Raw genomic sequence first — 9,261 nt, forward strand, 5'->3', positions numbered from 1 at the left:
GCTTCATTGAGTAAAGTTGTGAGGAAAGTGTTCTTCATCCTTAAAAGTGTTACATAGATATGACTCCCATTGAGAAGACCTAGTGCACTGATCTCCTGGTGTGTGGGGATATGTGTGTGTGAATTTTGCTAATAACATCACCGTTCTCCCGACTTTGAAGCCACAAGTTTATTTCTGAGTCTTCTTTCTTTCTCTTCTAGTGCCAAATACTGTTGATTTTCCCTGCAGAATGTTCTCTCATCAGCAGGCAATATTTTCTGAAGCAATTGTTCTCTCTTTAAAACAAACTTTTCTGAATCTCTTGTCTTTGATGGAGAACAGTGATTAAAAACAATACACCCACAATTACAGGTTGTCAGTTGCTTATCAAGATTTTGTTCTGTGTTACTGTACACAAGCAATGCTTTCTGGCTTCCTTCAGATATTATCCTAGTCAGGGGACCCATTCTTCATGTATGTGGAAATTTGAGACTGAAATGTATTCAGAGACTTCCGAAGGCAAACTTTATGTGACGGCTTAATGAGACAAATTGAAAATGATAACCATCATCTTGCAATACCCTCCACCCTCTCTCACCCTTAGGAAAAGCTAATCTGGGAAGGTTCTTCTTGTGAGCCCCACAAGTTCAAGCTAATGGCCAAGGAGAAGAGATGCATTTCCCCCCTGTATGCTCCTTCCCATCTTTTTTAAAGGCTCTGTTGACTGTGCCCAATTCCATTTAATCAGTTAAAATCAATTTATTTTCATAAAAGTATATTTGGTCATTTTAATGCAAGGGGGGGGGAACTCTAAATATTTCCCTCACCAACATACAACTTGTGGGATGCTCTTGTGTCAGTTTCTACATAGCATCAGTCCCACAAAAACTCCCAAGATTGAACCAAGCACTGAGGCTACATGACCTCTGAGGACAGAAGGATCTTAAGGCCCCCATTCCCTTTTTTACAACATAATCTCTCTCTAGACATTATGAATAAAAGACTCCAATTATGCATAGAACAGCTGAAAAGGCCGGAGAAGCATGACAGAAGCAGCTTGAGGACTTTCTCTCTGGTCAGTCACAGAGCCCTCCATTCACCACAAGGTTATTGATGGCAGTCAGTTACTGGAACCAATCCACAGACTCTCAAAAGTACTTTTATTCCATGACATTGATACCATCCACTAATTACTTACTATGTGCCCCATTCTGTGCTAAGCACTTTACAAATATTATCTCCTTTGGTCTTCACAATTTCCCTGGGAGGTATTTTTATTATCCATTTTTTGAGGAGCTGAGAAAACTGAGGTGAAAAAAAGTTCATCAGTCCTATTCTTCAGAGGCTGAGCCTTAAAATGAACTTAAAAAGGGGACGGAAACTTTGAGACTTCCCAAATCATTGGTTATTAAAAATATTTCTGTGTGTCAGAGCCTTGAAATGAAGCCTTTTAAAAAAGGGTGGGGGAACTTTGAGCCTTTCCAAATCATTGGTTATTAAAAGCATTTCTCTCTGTGGCATATCCTCCAAGACTTTAGAATCATGAAGAAAGTTAAAGGCTGAGCTTGGGGAGGAAATTTTGGAATAGTTCTCCTGATGATTGGGGAGACCAGGGGCTCATCATTCTTCTTAACCAGATGATGGAATCATTTGTGGTTCTCTGAGGTCGTGAATTTTACTATTGGTTATCGTGTGATTTTGTGTTCTTTGAACTTCTGGACACCTCAACTGCTATTCAATTCCCTTAGCTACTTGCTCTGGTATTTAAATTGCTGGGCATATACAACCACCTTTCTTGGTCCTCTCCTTTTTTCATTTTAAAGCTATTTTTATTTAAAATGCAGTGCCATAATCAAAAAGAGTTAGGGTTAGGGTTAGGCTCTATGAGCCTTTCTTATGAACATTGAAAGAGCCTTCTTTTCTGTATTTTAACACTTATCTAGAAATACAAAGCCTGTTCTCTTACACCACCTTCATAATTCTTTGCCCATATTTACTTTTCTCTTTTGATGCCTTTTACTTGCAGCAGGCAGTATGCTGAGAACACTAGTGATAGCCCTAATGTGTCCAAGTTTTTCCAGAAGACACCCCAATTCCTACTGGTGAGGATCAGGACAATCATTTCTGCCCTCATGATATAGTGGCTATGAGTCACAGTGGACAACTTTGATAAGTTTTTGAACTCTCATTTCCTAAAACCTGTGCTGGAAAGAGAGCTGCTCTTTCTCTTTTCAACGTCAGGAAGACAAAGTGCTGCCTCACCTCCCACTACTCATTTTTACTTATTTTGACATTTACTGGATGGATAACTTCTATCAGTAGCTGTGGGTATCTATGACCATTCCTTGGAGGATGCTGCTTCCTCTCCCCAGGATCCAATGCTACCCTCCATTCCCTCCCAGATAAGACTTAGTCATGTAGCAATTGCTATATTTTCACTTTCCAGGCCAAGCTTAGCTAAATATCCTGCTATTCCCACCTTCCCTTTTGGAATCTAGGACTAGTGGTAGGTTTCTGGCATCTTTCTTTACTTCTATCAGTTTGAACCCCCATTCTTATGTCTTTTTGCCTCCCCCTATCCCATTGTTGGCCATGGTGACTAGTGTCCCAGTGCCATTGAGCCAATTAATATCAATATCTTTTTATAAGGATATTTCATTCAAAGATATAGCGGGAATTGAAATGCCATTCCTTCCAACACCTGAGGGGGGGCACCCAACACAAATCACAGGGGAAAAGCCTGGAATTTGCTGGACACCTGTTGGCTTTTTATGGGGATGGAGAAATATCTTCCCCCTCACTGCATGCTCTTTTTCATTTCACCAGATCACCTAAGGCTATCCCCCTCAGATCTGCTACTCTGGTAATGCCAGAGAAGAGGAGACAGGTGAGAGGGAAGGAGGAATTGATGTGCAAGGATGTCAGGACCTTCAATGGTATAAGGGTAATTAGAAGGAGGGAAAGAAAATGAATTCAGCTTTGGACATGTTGAATTGAAGATCTCAATTGGATGAACAGTTCAATATTATCCAAAGGGAGAAGAGAGAAAGATGAGGAATGGAGGAATAAATCTGAGTCATCTGCACAGGGACAATAATTGAAACTACGGAGCTGACGAGATCACCAAGGAAATAGTCTCGAAAGAACAGAAAACGGGGTCAGGACAAAGCCATGGTGCACTCCCTCTGTTAACAATCAGGAAGTAGGTGAAAATCTGGCAAAGGAGACAAAGAAGGAATAGTCAGAGTGGTGAGAGAGGAACCATAAGACATTGGGGTCACAGAAACATGCAGAGAATCAAGTGTCCCAGAGAAAAAGGCGATCGACAAGTATCAAAGGCTGTAGAGGGGTCAAGAAGAATAAGGGTTAATCAAAGGCTTGATTTGGTGATTGAGATTATCAGTGAGATTGGAAAGAGGAGTTTTGTTTGAATGAACTGCGGGGAATTAAAAAGAGGAAGCAGAGAGCACTGTATGGAGATGATTTTTATCAAGCTGGAGACCTAGAAGATGCAGTGTGGATGGATAGATCAAAGAAGGGATTTCCAAGGATGGGGAAGACTTGGGCATGTCTGTAGGTAGTAGAGATGAGCCAATGGGCAGGGAGAGATTCAAGATTCATGAGAGAGTTGGGGTGATGGGAAGGGCAATCTGTTGGGGAAGACAGGATAAAATGGGATCCCTTGTGCATACGGAGGAGCTTGCCTTGGTAAAAAGGAGGACTGCATCTTCTGAGAGAGAAATGAAGGAGGAGGCCATTGCCCAGAGCATCTGTGGGATATAAGGTGAGAAAAAGGGAACAAGAAGTCACTCTCAGAAAATGACTTTTTTTCCAGTGAGAGGAAAGGGAAGTATGGGAGGTTTGAGAAGGGATGAAAAGATTTGGAAAAGCAATGGGATAAGTCAACACTGATTGCCTTGCTGCAGGGGGAACCCAATTGACATCAGGTAACATAAATCCATCATGGAGTCAGCAGAATTTCCTGATTTTCTCGAGCTTTCTTGAGCAGCATGTGAGACAGTGATCAAGATGACCATAGTCAGAGGCTTAACTGGACAAGATCTTTGGCAGGATAATGGTTCGGGGAACTCGAGAGCAGAGGGTAGTGTGTAACCAGCACAGGGATGATGGCAGGGATGGAGGGATTGGAGATCACAGCCTGGATGAAGAACATCTGGAGTTGTCAAGTAGAGAAGGTGTACATGTATGTATACACTTATAATATGTGCATGTCCATAACGGATGAATATGGAGACCCTCCATGATTGAACTTGCTAGGTTTGCTCCGGAGGCTTCATGGGCCAGGAGGACACCAGTACAGAACAAGAAATGGAAGTTTCAGACCCGATTTGAGTAGGACATTTACAGTAAAGGCAGTTGCCTAAAGCTTCCTAATGTTGAACTACAATGGTGCACATGAAAAAGTGGGTCTTTTAATGAGATGTGTCAAAAATATTAGGAGACTTGATGGAGGCCCTGAAGTGGCAAGCTGTTATGAGCCCCCTGAGCAATGGAAGTCCTGAGGTGGGGATGGAGATGCTTAAGAAAACATCCCGCCTGCCCCCATTGGGCTGAACCCAAGAGCTCTAGTTCACTACGAGCTCTAGGTGAACTAGGACACCCTTTATACCCTTTAAAATGGGAATAAAACCAAACCAAGAACTTAACAGAGCACTGGGCACCAGTGTAAGTGGGCATCTTCTCTGAACCTTGGAGTCACAGAGAGTTGCTCTGAATCCTGTCCAGGGTCACACAGCCAACCCTGTGTCAAACATGCTACGACCTCAGATCCTGGCTTCTATGGTCCTAGCTCTCTATACATTTTGTTCGTTTGCTTTGAGAGGCAATTGGGGTTAAGTGACGGCTAGGGCCACAGCTTGTAAGCGTGAAGCGTCTGGGGTTGGATTTGAACTCTGGTACACCTGACTCCAGGACTGGTGCTCTATCCACTGCACCACCCAGCTGCCCCAAGCTCTCTATTCATGATGCCAGGAAGCAACACTTGTTCTGAGTCTGGAAGGGAGGGGGGGACTTCAATGAAAGATGTGAGGGGACATTTTCTCCAGGTTTCCAGGCTGGGGTAAACCAGAGATAGGCAAGGGAAAGATGAGTAGGGGAGGGACATTAAAGCTGGACAGGCAGGATAAGACGTTTGTAGCTGGGGGTAAGCAGTAGGGTCATATTGGGGGTTACAGGCCAGGGTCTGATGGATCTGGAGGCAGGGAACCTGGCTACCAGTCTCCTGCCGTGGTCCAGGCCAGAGGCAATGATGGTCTCAACCATGGGGCAGAAACTTTGGGTTTTGGGCATTCTACTACTCAGCTGTGAGTCTGTTCTGTCCAACTCAGTCAATGATCACGTATTCATTAATAACTCTCATTGGCTCTTGTTATGCACTAGGCAGTGTGCTAAGCACTCTTCTTGTTCCAAATCTTGAGTTTAAGGACGAGGATGGAGGTATTGTTGCTTTCCCTTATTAGCTATACCTGGCCTGTGCTACTTGGGGCAAAAAGCTTCCCTTCCCTGAATCTCGGGGAGATTCGCCTGGAAACAAAGGGCCGAGAATGGTTCCGGCCCAGGATTTTTTCCTGCTCTGCATCCTGTGAAGTCCATGAACTATACTTTATGGCCTAGCTGACCTTGGAAAAGGCTAAAAGTGTTCCCTTTTGGAGTTTCAGTTTCCTCATATGCTTTGTTTTCTTTTGTTTTTTGAAAGTCTTAAAGCCTCCTGCTCCAGCTTAAATTTTTATGAATCATGGTGGTGTTTCCCAAGGGAGGTTCGGAATCAGCTGGAAGCTGGATTGACTATAAGGGGGTAGAGAAGTTCTTCTTGGTTTATCTGACACTCTGGGATTTCCTGGGCCCTGACAAAGCCCCTGGTGGCCTCCACCCACCTCAAGAGACCAGGATAAGAGGAGAGGACCAATTGACAAATCCCCAAGTCTCTGAGCCACTTGTGTCTGCTGCAGTAGGACCCTAGGGCCCCTTGTCCTACAAGTCAGCATCCCAGAAGTACAGCCAGGGGAGAGCCTGGGAGCTCAGCTATCCCTGTAGGATTTGGGACCAGGAACTTTTAATGACTGCCATTCCCTTGTATGAAATCCCTGAGGCTTCTGGGAGCAGATCAGAAGGAGACATAAGGACCTTGCTGGTCCAGTGGGGCCAACAATGTCACTACCCCTCAGCCCTGGGCTACTGCTCCTACTTCTGTCCCTACCTTCCACCAATGCAAGTCTCTTCATGAGCCATGGCTTTGGCAGAGGGGAGCCTGACTTCCAGAGATTGGGAGATTTTATCCTGGGAGGTGTCTTTGCTGTTTGTAGCCATCCTCACCAATTCCTGCCCCAAAGGATTCTGGGTGCCCAGTCAAAGCCAGAGAGGTAAGCCAAGAACAAACAGAGAGGTGGGGGACAAAGTGAGAGGGACAGGCTAAGTGCTGGTGGAGGGGTGAAATTCTTGTAACCTGGTGGCTTCATTTTGAGGTGTCTCTTGGTTTCAGAGTCAGAGTTCTATCCCTGTTGGGTTGGTAAGGATCATAGAGATCACTGAAATTCAAGAGAATTGTTTTAAAGATGGCTCAGCTAAGGTCCAGGAAAGAGCAAAGAGCTGACTGAGGACACAAGGATCAGAAATGGTGGTCAGGATTTGAACCTATAGCCAAATAACCCAAATATTGGTCCTGGGCCATTGTGCAGTTATCCCTCTATTTTAAAATCCCAATTCCCCATTCCTAGAAATGAATCATTGAATCTCTTAGCCATGTGCTTGTGCAAGACCCAGCTTTTTCATTCATTGGTCAAATCCTAACATGCATCTCTATCTTCCTAAATGGTCAGTGAGATTGCTTCTAACACCAACTGGATGAACATAATTCTTATACATTTGCACTCCAAACTGAACCCCCTGTTGTGTCCAGAGCTGTTGCTAGGAATTTGGGAGCTTGGGCTGGGGATCCTGTGAAATCAAGTCAGCAGACATTCAGTCAAGAGGGAGGGAGGGAGAAAGGGTTGGGAGAACCAACTCCAGTCATGAAGGTGTTAATGTCCATCAATGCCCCGCTCATAGCTTTAAGCAAAGGAAAGTTGGCCCAGGCCACCCCATAGTATCTCTGGGGAGTGAACAAGGAGAATGAATAGTGAAAATGTCCTCTTGATCAAAATGGCATGTCCCTTTCTCCTGCACACTCGATCCTGTCTCATCCATACTTAGATGTCACCCCAACAGGTCTAAGTATCCATTTTCCCTGTCTTTGTTTGCTTTCTTTATGACCCAGTGGTACAGGGGTTGCTATATTGCACCATGCTCCCAATTTCCCATCGAGTCCCAGTGTCTCAGTCTCGCCTCCTGGGAGTGACCCAATCTGAGGTTGCCCAGGGCCTTCAATGTCCTGTGATCCTCAGCGAGTGGGCAGTCCTTTCCAGATGATATGAAAGAACTACTCCCCCCTCCCTCCCAAGCCATCCTTGGGAAATCCTCCCTTGCCTTTTTATTCTCTTCTCTGTCCTTCTTTTCACAGCCAGATTCCTCAAAATCTGAGGAGGATGGAGTCCTTCCTTTTGCTCTCCTCCCATTCCTAACTCCCTCCGTTCCAGTACTTGACTGCATCTCTCAGATGCAATTGCTCTCCCCAGAGTTGCTCACTTCATAACTAAAGCTTGGCTCAGCTGTTAGCCTACCTTTGTTCTGACCTTCTCCTTTTAGACTCTCTCTCTGGGATGATGTAACTCCAGCTCACTATCCTTCTTTCATCTCTGCCTACTTTTTCTCAGTCTTATTTGCCAGACCATCATCGGCAACATGACCAAAATGGGGTGTGCCCCAAGGCTCTCTCCGGGGTCCTCTTTCCTTCCTCTCAGTGCTCTCTTTACTCCCATAGGTTCGATCATTATCTCTGTGAAGATGACTCTCGGATCTATTTCTCTATCAGTGAATTGCTCCCCTGAGCTCCAGGTCTGCACTGCCAGTTGCCTTTGGAAAATCTCAAACTGGGTGTCCCATAGGCATCGCAAATTCAATTTGCTCAAAGCCAACTTTAACCTCTTTCTGCCAAATGCACCCCATCTTCTCTGAACTTGCCTCTTTCTGGGATGGCCCTGACATCCTTTCAAACAGTTTGGCAGTTTTGGAGTCCTATGAGACTCTTTCCCCTCTCCCAGCCCTCTTCTAGGCCATCATACAAGTCTTCCATGGAAGACAGTGTGGTATAGTTGGAAGGGCACTGGCTCTAGATTCAGGTGACTTAAGTTCAAATCCCAATCAGAAACTTGGCATATTACAAGCCCCCAAGGGCTTCCATTTCCTTGTTGAAAAAAAAAAAAGGCAGGGGAAGGGACGGGAAGTGAGGAGGGGGTTAAAGGTAGGTATATACCCTTGGAAGTCCATTCTAACCCTAAATTTATGACCCTATGGTCCTCTAGATTCTATCCCTCAAAACCACTGTGGAATATTTGGAACTCTCCGCATCACATCACCTTCCCTTCCCCCCATCCAAGCCCATACCCAATCTTATTTTTGGTCTTCACTAGTTGTTGCTGGCATTGTTTCAATGGCTTCCTAACTGCTCTTTCTGACTCTTCCCCTCTCCAGCCTAAAATGTCAGTGTGATTTTCCTAAAGCACAAGTGTAATCAGTCATTCCCTTGTTCTAAGAGCTTCCTATTGTCTCTGGGAACAAACACAGAGTCCTTGGCTAGCCCTTCCCAATCTGGCTCAAGCCCTTCCCCACCCTCCTTAGTTTTTCTGGTTCAGCTCAAATCACACTTATTCCATGAGAGCCCTGCTGATTGCATCTCTCAACAGTCATTCTCTTATGTTTACTTTATATATTTTTGATCTGCTTACAGTTGTTCTTGTTGTTTCACCAAATAGAATATAAAGTGTTATAGAGATAGAAAGAACCATTTTATTTGTCTCTGTATCCCCATAACGTAGCACAGAACCTGGCAAGTGGGAAGTACTTAATAAATACATATTAATTGATTGACCCCAAAGAGCAGCTAGAAATTTAGGAGTAGAGTGAGCTACCACATGGGAAAGTTTAGGCTTGGATGCAAGGACAAAGTTTCTTAATTTTGAGAACTGTCCAACAGGCTGCCTTCACAGGAGACAGTGGATGGATGACCTGTTGTCAGGGTGTCGAAGTGGCTTCCCCCACCTCCAACTGGGTTTGATGAGGTGCTTAATAAGGCCTTTTCCAATTGGGGGTTTATGTGATAATGGAGAGCTTACCTTGTACATGTGGTTGGGATCTGTCTAATCTAGGTTTTCCTCTGCTCATTATCGA

Source organism: Sarcophilus harrisii, chromosome 5 (genome assembly GCF_902635505.1).
Source record: "Sarcophilus harrisii chromosome 5, mSarHar1.11, whole genome shotgun sequence".
Classification (NCBI taxonomy): domain Eukaryota; kingdom Metazoa; phylum Chordata; class Mammalia; order Dasyuromorphia; family Dasyuridae; genus Sarcophilus; species Sarcophilus harrisii.